This window comes from Balaenoptera musculus, chromosome 6 (assembly GCF_009873245.2).
Source record: "Balaenoptera musculus isolate JJ_BM4_2016_0621 chromosome 6, mBalMus1.pri.v3, whole genome shotgun sequence".
Taxonomy (NCBI): Eukaryota; Metazoa; Chordata; class Mammalia; order Artiodactyla; family Balaenopteridae; genus Balaenoptera; species Balaenoptera musculus.
Window position 1 is genome coordinate 33,496,571 of NC_045790.1, and position 14,445 is coordinate 33,511,015.

Consider the following 14,445-nt stretch of genomic DNA (forward strand, 5'->3'; position numbering starts at 1 on the left):
AAGGAGACAGGAAAAAAATACACATCACGCTTATTACAGAGATAAGAATGAGACAGGCTGAATCACCATTGAAGGGGTCAGTAGTCCAAGGCCACTCATGCCTCATGATTGGCAGCTGCAAAGGGTTCGCTTTGCCAAGCCCACTGTCCAGAGGGCGAGAGGTCATAAAAGCAGGGACAGTGCCTTGGAGAAGTGGCTCATCCAGCATTAGTGGCTAAATCCAGGAAGACTGGAAAAACACCTGCAGGTGGCATCTCATCTAGTATTTAAAAGCACACAGGGAAGTAACTAGCAAGTCCCCTCAAATTCTGCAAAAGTTGATTTTTTTTGGTCCCAAAGGAGAATGAAGGAGAAATGAATTCCCCCCTAGACTTCAAACTCCTCCAAGATACACACCTAGTGGAGTACTAGGTGCACAATAGGAGATTAATAAATGTTTGTTGGAACTGAAATTAACTGACATGTCCTATCAGTGAATCTGCATAACTATCTGACAAAATAGGTACTGTTGTCCCCATTTTACCGTGAAGAAATTGAGAAAGAATAGTTTGGTAACTTGTTAAAACGGAGTAAAGCCAGGACACAAACTCAGGTCTTTGCGGCCCCAAAGCTAATGTTCTTTCCATTGTGTCATGATGCTGCAAACCACCTGCTTTGCTAAATTAAGAAAAGAACTCCTGCATCTCTTCTTTTTTTAAAAAATTAATAATTATTTATTTATTTTTGGCTGCATTGGGTCTTCGTTGCTGCACGCGAGCTTTCTCTAGTTGCAGCGAGCAGGGGCTACTCTTAGTTGCGGCGTGGGCTTCTCATTGCAGAGCACAGGCTCTAGGTGCGTGGGTTTCAGTAGTTGTGGCACGCGGGCTCAGTAATTGTGGCTTGCGGGCTCTAGAGCGCAGGCTCAGTAGTTGTGGCGCACGAGCTTAGTTGCTCCATGGATCTTCCCGCACCAGGGCTCGAACCCGTGGCCCCTGCACTGGCAGGCAAATTCTTAACCACTGTGCCACCAGGGAAGTCCCCTGCATCTTTACTAATTATAACTTTTATAAGACTATTCTATATATGTAAAATTCCCTTTTATTCAGGTCTCCTTATTTCCTGCAGGTGATCTTGTTTATTTCTTTATTCAAAATGTGGACATGCTTCCACATTAACACCACTTCTTTGTCTTTTCCCCCATCCTCCCTTCCGTCACTACTGTCACAGAGAAAGTGGTGGCCCTCTAGTTCTGGGTGAGATTTTTCTGTCATAGAACCATGGCCCTATTTGTTCATAACCTCACAGAGAAGGCTCAAGCCCTGGTCAGTGCTGCTGTGACTTACATGAAGCCTTGACTGGCCACATTTTGGCACTAGGTCAGTGTTGAGCTGGTTCCTCCAACCCTGCTGAGATCCCTACTCCTATTCAGAGGTTTTAAGAAATAGTCATTAGTGCTCAAACTAGTAGCTTCAAACAGCTCACAGTTGAGGAAGCTCTGCTGAATGGTTTGGTGGCCACTGAGGTGTGAATGTGATTTTATGTTGGCAAGATCATAGGCAAGTGTGGCATTGCTGGCTATAGTGTTTGAAGACCAAACTTTAACATGTGATTATATTTGCTTTATTATTTGAGTGTCCTTGGACCATGTGTGACCAGACTGCTACCTGATTAAAATGATGTCAAAATCAGTGTTTTCTCTATCAAACGCTACATGGACGGTCACAATATTTCTTGGTACTAAGTTGGGTTGTCTTTTGCTTTGATACATTAATACAGCTCTAAATGTATGTCTTTGCTTAGCCTGAAATTGGAAAGGATATGTGCAAACGTAACATTGTGGTACGTGTATATATGGGGATAACATTTTAATTTGACGGTTTGAAACATACATATATTTTTAAATATTTATTTATATATTTATTTGGCTGTGCTGGGTCTTCATTGCAGCACGCGGGATCTTTAGTTGTGATATGTGGGTTCTTAAGTTGCAGCATGCGGGCTCTTTTAGTTGCGGCATGTGGGCTCTTAATTGCTGCAGGCGGGATCTAGTTCACTGACCAGGGATAGAACCCAGGCCCCCTGCACTGGGACCATGGAGTCTTAACCACTGGACCACCAGGGAACTCCTAGTTTAAATATATTATGCTGTAGTATATGATGTAGTTAAATCATCTCAGTAGTCATAAAGAATAAAATTTGGACTGTTTCTCCTTGTAAACATCACAGAAAGATCCTTTTGATAACAGCTATGTCTATAAATGTTAGAGTACTTCTTATCAACTTGAATATAGTCTCCTCAAGCGAGAATAGCAAGCTGGTCTTATAAATGTGCATATTTATAACATCTTTAGCAGTAGGACAGAGTGAATGAGAATCATGATCTACATTTTAAATCTAAGTTTGATACATATTATATCATTAATCTATTCAGTCTTATGATTTTTAGAACCTATCCTTGCAAAATAAAATATATAAACAGGATTAAAACTTAGTATCATCCATGGGTCTAAATAGCATATTATGTCCTGAAATAAATAGATGTGATTGGTATTAAAAAAAAAAGCGGTCTTCCTCTATCTCAAAGTGAAAGCTCCCTCCGTGTCCCTCATTCTCATCCATTCTCTGGGGGCTTACTCCACCAATAATCCCCTCAACTTGACCACATTTCATTACATCTTCATTCTTTCTTCTGTGACTTCTTCCTGCCAATGTATAAATGTTTTGAAGTGCTCCCCATCTTAATACACACAGACACACACACACACACAGACACACACACACACACACACACATCACCTCCACTCACCAGGCTACCCCACCTTGAACTAATACATTCCTGCTCCTCCCTCCTTCCCTTCATTACCAAGTTCCTTTGTCAGGGCCTCCATTTCCTCACCATCTAACCATGTGCATCCTCATCATGTGCAAAAAATTCTCTCTTGATAACCACTGAAGGATCAAATCCAACAGCTTTTTCTCGGTTTTCATCCTCCTCAGACTCTCCGCAGCCAGCCACCATCAACAACTCTTACTTCTTCATATTATCTTCTCCCATGATTTTTCATAATGTGTTCACTCTAAGATCTTGTTCTCATTCTCTGATTCCTCTTTCTCCTTCTGACCCCAAAAGTAAGTACTCCCTTTGGTTATGCCCATGGTTCATTTCTCTTCTCTTTACGTTCCTCCTTTGGAAATTTTACTCAATCTTTTCTACCAATCTTAGGTCTTGACTAATGCTGGAGTCCACATTTCCAACTGCTTGTTGGCATCTGCCTATCCTCCTGACAACCCAAACTCATTATGCTCAAAATATAGTGAACTTTCTTTTTGTACATATCTATTAATTATACTGTAAATACTGTCCTTCTCAATCACTGTGGAAAAAAATATTCACAAGTTAAGGTTGCAGATGTCTAATGCTACAGAAGCCAAATATTAATCATAGGAGGTCTAATATTCAGATAAGATTTTTTCTTTTGTTTAAAGAATGATTTTTCAAAATTAATGAATAGTTTTCTAAAGTAATATGCATAGTAAAAGAATAATTCAAAAATACAAAATAGTATATTATATACAGTAAAAGGTAGGTTGTCCTCTCATCCCTGACCACCGTACCTCCAATTCTCCTTCTCAGGAGCAACCTGTGTTAACAGCTTGCTGTATATCCACCCAGATATAGTCTATGCATTTGCAAGTATATATGTATAGATGCTCCTTAAAAATTCCAGCACAATTCAATGGTAGCATGCTACATACATTATTCTCCAAATTACTTTTGTTCACTTAATAATATATTTTGGAGTTTATTTCTTACAAAACATACCTTATTTATTTTTAAGGATTCTATAATATAACCTTGTATGGATACATTTCCTGTTCTTTCCAGTTTTTGCTTTACAAAGAACATGTCAATGACTAGTCTGCAAACTTCTATGAACATATCTGTAGGACAAAGTACTGTAAGTGAAATTGTTAGGTCAAGGGGCTTATGCATTTTTATTTTTAATAGGTATTGCCCCCAACAGCAATGTATGAGATAATTAAAATAATAATAACTGGATTGAATTCAAATGGTCTTAAAACTTTTGAAAATGCCCCATCTTCCATTTTGTCAAGCATCTGACATTCTCTCATTATGCGGGTGAAGGGTGGTAGGCAAAATGTAGTGAGAGGACAAGCAGGTATGGGGCGGTCTTGGATCCTGCCAATGAGGACCACCTGGAATAGTGTGAAGACCTCAGCAGGAAGATGCTAAAGAGGAACGGACAGATGTCCAACGGTTGTTGAGGCACTCATAAATAACCAGCCAGAGGAGGTCTGTTCACCTCTATCAAGGCATCCCCAAGTGGAGATCCCCAGCTATGCGAAATCGAGGGGGATGATGGTATCAAAAGAAACCACTAATGTGTCCCGAGAAAGTCTGATCACTACTAAGTTCAGACAGAATTAGCCTTAAACAGCTTCAAAGCCCAGGGAACAACAGGCAGTTAAGACGTTTCCTATGCATGATCTCTTCAACCCTGGGTGTGTCAGAAGTCATGGATGCCAGGGGTGGGGGAGGTATGGTAATAGAGAGGAGGTGTAGCCCAACCTAATCTTAACTGACACAGAAGCATGCACCCTCAAAAAAATGGTTGCACATATGCACCAAGACCTGTGTGAGGATGTTCATAGCAACATTTGTAAAAGCAAAATACTGAAACAATCTGAATGCCCATGGATACATGGATGCATAAAATGTGGTCTTTTTCTACAATGAAATATTATGCATCAAAACTTGTAAACTGGGCTTCCCTGGTGGCGCAGTGGTTGAGAGTCTGCCTGCCGATGCAGGGGACACGGGTTCGAGCCCTGGTCTGAGAAGATCCCACATGCCGCGGAGCAACTAGGCCCGTGAGCCACAATTGCTGAGCCTGCGCGTCTGGAGCCTGTGCTCCGCAACAAGAGAGGCCGCGACAGTGAGAGGCCCGGGCACCGCGATGAAGAGTGGCCCCCGCTTGCCGCAACTAGAGAAACCCCTCGCACAGAAACGAAGACCCAACACAGCCATAAATAAATAAATAAATAAATAAATTTTTAAAAAAAACTTGTAAACTATAGCTACATGCATCACCATGGATGAATTTCAGGATTATAATGTTGAGGGGAGAAAAATGAGAAACAGAAAGGTATATATCACATGATTCAAATTATATAATTAACTTTATATAAGTTAATGCTTTTAAACTAAAACATGTGACACTAAACAATATATTATTTAAGAATACATACAGAGTGGTAAAATTAAAAAGAAAAGCAAGAAAATGTTAAACAAAAAATTCAGGATAATGGTTCCTTCTGAAGGAGGGGAGTGGAATTGGGAAGGGGCATTCTAGGGAATTCTAAAGTACTGGGAATGTTCTAGTTGTAAAGCTGTGACACTGATAATTTGTTTTATCATCATTCTTTAAACCTTAAACGTATCTTACAAATGCAGTTAATCTCTTCATTATTCAATAAAAACAAATTATAGAAAAAATAGAACCGTAGATATTTTCATTAGTCTGAAAATCCCTTAGTTTTCTTTCACTTTCATAATCATGTGGAATGCATGTAAAGCAATTAGCACAGTGCTTAACAAATGCGATCTATTTTCATGGACCTCCAACTCACCACTTGTTTGTCCTGTGGGGTTTTTAAAGAACTAATACAAGAGTAGCAAGAGCATCGATTTGCTGAGACAACAAGCACTCAGCAGCTTTACATGGTCCCAGGCAGTGTCAGCACAACACGCAGTGGAAGTGGGAAGGCTGGAATTGTCACGCTACCCTTCCGATGCTGACTATCTGATTTGAATTATCTTCTCACTGAAGGGAATGTCTGTCCTTCCTCCACAACTATGTTCACCTTCACAACTTATCACCACCAGCCTGCAGCCTCCTGCTCCAGGACCCTCCGCAGTTACGTTCAGCATGTCGGATCAATAATGGCCATAACCCCATGTACAGAGTGCTACTCTGTGCCAGGCATTGCTATCTAGCCCCCCAAAACCCCCCAGGCATAACGAGTTTTAAGCCCATTTTACAGAAGAAAACAAGCTCAGGGAAGATAAACAATCCGTCTAAAGTCATAGTAGTATCAAGTACTGGAGGCAGAATTCAAGTCCAGGTCTCTCTGACTCCAAGTGCAAACCTCTCAACTGGCACCCAGCACTCTTCATCATGGGACTTCCCTTGTCTCTCCAATTTTCCAATGAACCCTCCTCTCCAGTGAGGCAGGCAAGTATCCTGAATGTTTCCTGGAAAAGTCAGGCTCAGTTTGTGTTCATGCCTTTCCTTATGTTATTTCCCCTGCTGCAAACATCCTCTCCTCCACTCATCCAAATACTACAATTCTTTCAAGCTTCTATTTGGGACTGTTCTTCTGAAGTCGTCCCCAACCAGTCCGACTCCAGAGTGGTTTCACTTTATCAGAATCTTTTTTGTCTTCTAGCGTTCTTTTTTTTTTTTGATTACCTAGGCTAAGGTTCCATAATAGACAAGATGCCATCTTCTTTTATATCATTTGGTTTTACTTTATTTGGGGTTCTCCACACCCAGTGACTGCAAAATAAATGAAGACAGTGATCCAGGTACTATACAGACATAATTATAATCCCTGTGGCAGTGGTTCCAAGGAGATTCCAAATTTCCCTCAGAGCTTGTTAAATCTGTAGATGCCAAGCTTCACTCCAGGAACCTAGTGAGTCAGAATCTCCTGGGGTTACAGGGTGGGAAGAACTATGTATCTGTATTTTTTACACATGATTTTAAGTGCACCCTCAGATGAGAACCTTACGCTTTGTTGCAGTTCAGGACCATGTCAATTCAGATAAACACATAAGGAAAAGTGAGTCAAAATTCTAAGAAATATGTAATTATAAGACTTATAAATACATCTTTCAAGAAATCTATTTCCTTACGGGCATGATTTGTTTAAGGGAAGAAGAAGGAGAAGGAGGAAGGGAAGAAAGGAAGCAAAGAGGGAGGAAAGGAAAGGAAAGGGGAGGGAAGGGGATGGGGCTGTAACCTTGTAAAACTTCATAGACTCTCCAAGCATCTTATTCTGCATTTGAGCAGTCCTGATTTTTTTTTTTGAAACTTTCTTAATACCTTATTTTTTTAATTTTTATTTTATATTATAGTTGATTAACAATGTTGTGTTAGTTTCAGGTGTATAGCAAAGTGATTCAGTTAAACATATACATGTATCCATGCTTTTTCAAATTCTTTTCCCATTTAGGTTTTTACAGAATATTGAGCAGAGCTTCCTGTGCTATACAGAAGGTCCTTGTGGTTATCTGTTTTAAATATAGCAGTGTGTACTGTTGGTGGGAATGTAAATTGGTACAGCCACTATGGAGAACAGTATGGAGGTTCCTTAAAAAACTAAAAATAGAGCTACCATATGATCCAGCAATCCCACTCCTGGGCATATGTTTGGAAAAAAAGCATGGTTTGAAAGGATACATGCCCCCCAATGTTCATTGCAGCACTGTTTACAATAGCCAAGACATGGAAGCAACGTAAATGTTCATCAACAGATGAATGGATAAAGAAGATGTGATTCCATATATACAATGGCATATTACTCAGCCATTAAAAATAATGAAATAATGCCATTTGCAGCAACATGAATGGACCTGGAGATTATCATACTAAGTGAAGTAAGTCAGACAGAGGAAGACAAATATCATTTGATATTGCTTGTATGCACAATCTAAAAAAAAGATACAAATGAACTTATTTACAAAACAGAAACAGACAAACAGACTTAGAGAACAAATTTATGGTTATGCGGGGGAGGAGGGGAAGGATAGATTGGGAGTTTGAGATTAACATGTACACCCTGCTATTTTTAAAACAAGGACCTACTGTATAGCACAGGGAACTCTGCTCTATCATACTCTGTATTAACCTAAATGGGAAAAGAATTTGAAAAAGAATAGATACATGTATCTGTATAACTGAATCACTTTGCTGTACACCTGAAACTAACACAACATTGTTAATCAACCAGACTCCAATATAAAATTTTAAAAATTTGTTTAAATTTAAAATAAATAAATATAGCAAATCCTATTTTTTTAAATATAGGATTCCTATCCTATAATAATATTTTAATCGATTCTCCTTAAATTTTCTAACTTCTCCACTTGAAAAAAAATGGTTAAACTATATTAGTACTCAGAATTAAAAGTAAATGATTCTGACTTTTGCTTCTGATTCTGATAGCACTGTCCCTTTGTTCTTTTTGAAGTATTCCTTTTCCTGTCTTCACTAACTCTTTTTTTTTTTTTTTGGCTGCGTCGGGTCTTAGTTGTGGCACATGGGCTCCAGAGTGTGTGGGCTCAGTAGTTGCAGCACGCGGGCTTTCTAGTTCTGCTGCACAGGCTCCAGAGTGCGCAGTCTTAGTTGCCCCACAGCACGTGGGATTCAATTCCCTGACCGGGGATTGAACCCATGTCCCCTGCATTGGAAGGCAGATTCTTAACCACTGCGCCACCAGGGAAGTCCCTTCACTCTTTATAATGAAAATCAAAACAAAATAAAATATAATGAAAGCATAACCCAGAGCTGAGAATTATAAATTCAGTAAATAAGTTTTTTTTGGCAATTAAAAGTGTCTTGCTGGGCTTCCCTGGTGGCGCAGTGGTTGAGAATCTGCCTGCCAATGCAGGGGACACGGGTTAGAGCCCTGGTCTGGGAGGATCCCACATGCCGCGGAGCGACTGGGCCCGTGAGCCACAATTACTGAGCCTGCGCGTCTGGAGCCTGTGCTCCGCAACAAGAGAGGCCGCGATAGTGAGAGGCCCGCGCACTGCGATGAAGAATGGCCCCCACTTGCCGCAACTGGAGAAAGCCCTCACACAGAAATGAAGACCCAACACAGCCATAAATAAATAAATAAAATATTTAAAAATAATAATAATAAATGAATAAAAATAAATAAAAAATAAAGGAAAAACAAAAAAACAAAAAAAAAAGTGTCTTGCTCACAGAGACAAAGGGAACACACCACAGAGGCAGATGTTGGAGTGATACTTCCATAAACCGAGGAATGTCTGGGGCTACCTGAAGATGGAAGAGGCAAGGAAGGGTCCTCCCCTAGAAATTTTGGAAAGAGCATGGCCTAGCAAACACCTTGATTTCATACTTCTAGCCTCCAGAACTGCAAGAGAATATGCCAAAACAATAATAATAATAATAATAATAATAATATAATGTCTTGCTCAATGCAAGAACAATACTAGCTCCGTGTAGAAAAATTAGATAAAAGCTGCACAAAAAGAATAAATTTTAAAATATCCATAATCAGTGATGTGAACAAAAATGGCAAAGTAAGGCCTTGAAAATTCTCTGCTCTGTAAACACAAGGAAAACACCAACAAAAATTATCCGAATCAACTTCTTCAGAACTCTGGAAATTAACCAAAGGCTTGCAGTAATCCAGGGAATGTTTATTCCAGAAAAATGGCTTGATCTCAGTAAGAACAGCAAGTTCTGTGGCATTTTAATTTACCCTGTCTCTATCCCCCTTTCCCCATCTCTGCAAGAAGCCTTGAAAACCAATATCCCGAGACTTCCCTGGTGGTCTGGTGGGTAAGACTCCATGATACCAATGGCCAGGGTTCAATCACTGGTCAGGGAACTAGATCCCTCATGCATGCCACAACTAAGAGTCCGCGTGCCGCAACTAAGAGTCCACATGCCGCAACTAAGAAGCCTGCATGCCACAACTAAGAAGTCCGCATGCTGCAACTAAAGATCCCACATGCCGCAACGAAGATCCCACGGGCCACAACTAAGCCCCAGAGCAACCTAAATAAATAAATAAATAAATAAATAATAAAATTTTTTAAATATTAAAAAAAAAAGAAAGAAAACCAACATCCAACTAGTGAAAACCAGCAGCCTGGCAGCCACTTGAAGGAGCAGAGTGGTTGGAGCTCCTTCAAAGTCCCACTTACAGAGAATTGTCATTATTTGACCTGTCTGGTGGTTCCCTGGAAGACCCCACTCAGAAGGCTGTCTTTGTATGACCTAACTCAGAGGTCCTCTAGCGCTAACAACATTTTCCCTATGGGTGTTTGTCAAAAAAATCAGAGACAAAACAAAACAAGCAAAAAAATAAAACAGAAACAGACTCACAGATCCAGAGAACAAACTGTTGGTTACCACAGGGGAGAGGAGGAAGGGAAGGGGCAGAATAGGTAAAGGGGATTAAGAGGTACAAGATAGCAGTTATAAAATAAATGAGTCACAGGGACGTAACATACAGCAAAGGAAATATAGTCAATATTTTATAATAACTTCGTATGGTGTGTAATCTATGAAAATATCAAATTGCTATGTTGTACACCTGAAAACAATATAATATTGTAAGTCGAATATACTTCAATAAATAATTTAAAAAAAAGAAAAAACACAGGTACCTTTTTAACAGTGTAGCTGCCTGAGGTGGTAGATAAGTTATGTTAAAGCGAAAGAAACCAGACACAAAGGGCCACATGTTATATGATTCCATTTACATGAAATGTCCATAATAGGTAAATTCATAGAGATAGAAAGTAGATTACTGGTTCCCGGGGGCTGGGGAGAAGCGGGATGTAGAAGTGACTGCTTAGGACAGGAATAAAGATGCAGACGTAGACAATGGACTTGAGGACACGGGGAGTGGGAAGGGTAAGCTGGGATGAAGTGAGAGAGTGGCATGGACATATATACACTACCAAATGTAAAACAGATAGCTAGTGGGAAGCAGCCACATAGCACAGGGAGATCAACTCGGTGCTTTGTGACCACCTAGAGGGGTGGGATGGGGAGGATGGGAGGGAGACGCAAGAGGGAGAAGATATGGGGATATATGTATATGTATAGCTGATTCACATTGTTATAAAGCAGAAACTAACACACCATTGTAAAGCAATTATACTCCAATAAAGATGTTTAAAAAAAAAAAAAGAAGTGACTGCTTAATGGTTAAAGAATTTCTTTTGGGAATGATGAAAATGTTCTTGAATTAGTGATGATATTTATGCAACTTTGTGAATATATAAAAACCACTGAATTGTTCACTTTAAGTCAGAAAATTTTATGGTATGTGATTTCTATTTCAATTTAAAGATAGCAATTTTTTAAATTATATGTACCCACAATTATAATTTTTTAATTTAAATAAAAGGAAATTCATAAAAATATTATCATAATCCCATAATCCAAATATAATCACTATTAATATTTTGGTCTATTTCTAATCTTTCTCTACTGCATCAATGTTATTATGCTTGGTTAAGAGCACTCACTCTGGATCCTCAGTCTGACTTAGAATCCTGCACTTACTAATTGTGCAATCATGGGCAAGCTCATTAACCTCTCTGGTCTGTTCCTCATCTATAAAATGGAGATAATAATATTGACTTCAAATGGTTGTTGTGAGAATTAAGGGAGTTTAAAAATGTAGAGCCCTTAAACATGTGGCTGGCACATAATAAGTGTTCAATATAGGCTGGCTATTTTTATTACTGAAAATAAAGCTGTGTGAATATCCTTGAATATATATCTTTTCATTTGTCTAATTTCTAAAATTAATTCCACAAAGTGAAATTGCTGTTTCAAAATATACGCACATGAAACAGACAAAATGTTATTTTAAGGTTGCCTGAGAGTTTTCTATTACTGGAAATGGATATACTACTGAGTGTTCACAAATTTGGAAACATGTGAAAAAAAATCAAAATAAAGAAGAAAAATAGTCCTGGGAGAAATAATCAAGGGAGAAAAAAAAGAGCGTTTAAAAGTTATAATAATAATTCTCAGAGAGATTTAAGAAAATATGGGTCCATAAAATAAGAAAAGGATGCTGTGAGAAGAAAATAATTTGTCAGTAAGAACTAGCTTTTGGAAATTAAAAAATATAATTTCCTGAACTAAAATTTAGTAAGGAGCTAGAAGACAGAGTTGAGGACATCTCCCAGGATGAAAAACAAAAGGCAAAAATAGAAAAAATATGAGAGAGAGGTAAGACACAGAGACAGTAAATATGAGAAGCCTCACATTTGACTAATAAGGCTCCAGCAAAAGAGAAGAGAAAAAATGGAGGATTACCAAAGACCCTGTACAAGAGTTTATGCCAAAAAGAAGAATTTATCTTCATTTTGAAAAATCCACAGAACGAGTGAAAAAGACATAGACCTAGACATATCTCTATGAAATTTCAGAACTCCAAGATGAAGAAAAGATCTCAAAATCTCCTGGAAGGGGGAAAGGTATGCACTACCCTGCTTATCAGCAGCCCAAGGTTCTAGAAATCAATGGCACAAGCCCTTCAAACTTCCGAGGGAAAATGATTTTCACTTTAAAATTCTATACTCAAACTTTCAGTCAGTATGAGGAGAAAATAAGGACATCATCATTCAAGGACACAGAATTTTTACTTAATCCATATATAAAAGTAACTTCTTTGCAAGTTACTTGAGGATGTACTCCAGCAAGATGAGGGAGTAATAAAGCAAAGAAATAAAAGAGAAATATTCAAAGGAAAATCCTAATATGATAACCCTGTAGCAACTGTAGAAATTGACCAGTGCAGATTGGAGCAAGAATATGGAGGCTTCTGGGAATGGGTGAGTGGTTTGCTATTGCCAGCTCCTACCAGCTCACAAGAGCCCATTGTTAAATTTCAGGAATGTTGCAAGTCAGTTGTTTAAAACATTGTTATTAAAAATTAATGTCTATAAGGGGGAGACCTTCAAGATGGTGGAGGAGTAAGATGTGGAGATCACCCTCCTCCCCTCAAATACATCAGAAACACATCTACATGTGGAACAACTCCTACAGAACACCTACTGAATGCGGGAAGAAGACCTCAGACTCCCCAAAAGGCAAGAAACTCCCCACGTACCTGGGTAGGGCAAAAGAAAAAAGAAAAAACAGAGACAAAAGGATAGGGACAGGGCCTGCACCTCTAGGAGGGAGCTGTGAAGGGGGAAAAGGTTCCACACACTAGGAAGCCCCTTCACTGGTGGAGACGGGGGGTGGCCGGGGGAAAGCTTCAGAGCCACAGAGGAGAGCACAGCTATAGGGGTGCAGAGGGCAAAGGGGAGAGATTCCCGCACAGAGGATCGGTGCCGAGCAGCACTCACCAACCTGAGAGGCTTGTCTGCTCACCCGCTGGGGGCGGGTCAGGACTGGGAGCTGAGTCTCAGGCTTCGGAGGTCAGATCCCAGGGAGAGGACTGGGGTTGGCTGTGTGAACACAGCCTGAAGGGGGCTAGTGCACCACAGCAAGCCGGGAGGGAGTCCAGGAAAAAGTCTGGACCTGCCTAAGAGGCAAGAGACCATTGTTTCAGGGTGCGCGAGGAGAGGGGATTCAGAGCACCGACTAACCGAGCTCCAGAGACGGGCGCGAGCCACGGCTATCAGCGTAGACACCAGAGATGGGCATGAAACGCTAAGGCTGCCGCTGCAGCCACCAAGAAGCCTGTGTGCAAGCACAGGTCACTATCCACACCTCCCCTCCCAGGAGCATGTGCAGCCTGCCACTGCCAGGGTCCCGTGATCCAGGGACAACTTCCCCGGGAGAACACACGGCATGCCTCAGGCTGTTGCAACATCATGCCGGCCTCTGCCGTCGTAGGCTCGCCCCGCATTCCATACCCCTCCCTTCCCCCGGCCTGACTGAGCCAGAGCCCCCTAATCAACTGCTACTTTAACCCGGTCCTGTCTGAGCAAAGAACAGACACCCTCGGGCGACCTACATGCAGAGGTGGGGCCAAACCAAAGCTGAACCCCAGGAGCTGAGCAAACAAAGAAGAGAAAGGGAAATCTCTCCCAGCAGCCTCAGGAGCAGCAGATTAAATCTCCACAGTCAACTTGATGTACCCTGCATCTGTGGAACACCTGAATAGACAATGAATCATCCCAAAATTGAGGAGGTGAATTTTGGGAGCAACTGTAGACTTGGGGTTTGCTTTCTGTATCTAATTTGTTTCTGGTTTTATGTTTATCTTAGTTTAGTATTTAGTGTTTATTATCATTGGTAGATTTGTTTATCGATTTGGTCGCTCTCTTCCTTTTTTTATATATATATATTTTTTTTTCCTTTTTCTCTTTTTGTGAGTGTGTATGTGTATGCTCCTTTGTGTGATTTTTGTCTGTGTAGCTTTGCTTTTACCATTTGTCCTAGGGTTCTGTCTGTCCGTTTTTTTGTGTTTTTTTTTTTTAGTATAGTTTTTAGCGCTTGTTATCATTGGTGGATTTCTTTTTTGGTTTGGTTGCTCTCTTCTTTCTTTCCTTTTTTCTTTTTTAATTACTTTTTAATTTTTTAATTTTTAACAATTTTTTTAATTTTTTATTTTAATAGCTTTATTTTATTTTTTCTTTCTTTTTTTCGCCCTTTTCTTCTGAGCTGCGTGGCTGACAGGGTCTTGGTGCTCTGGCGGGATGTC

At 40.0% G+C, this 14,445-nt stretch overlaps 1 pseudogene; it reads left to right on the forward strand.

Annotated features, from left to right (window-relative positions):
- The first annotated feature begins 1,256 nt into the window (after window positions 1–1,256).
- Window positions 1,257–1,567, forward strand: LOC118896325 (annotated as a pseudogene).
- The last annotated feature ends 12,878 nt before the right edge of the window (window positions 1,568–14,445 follow it).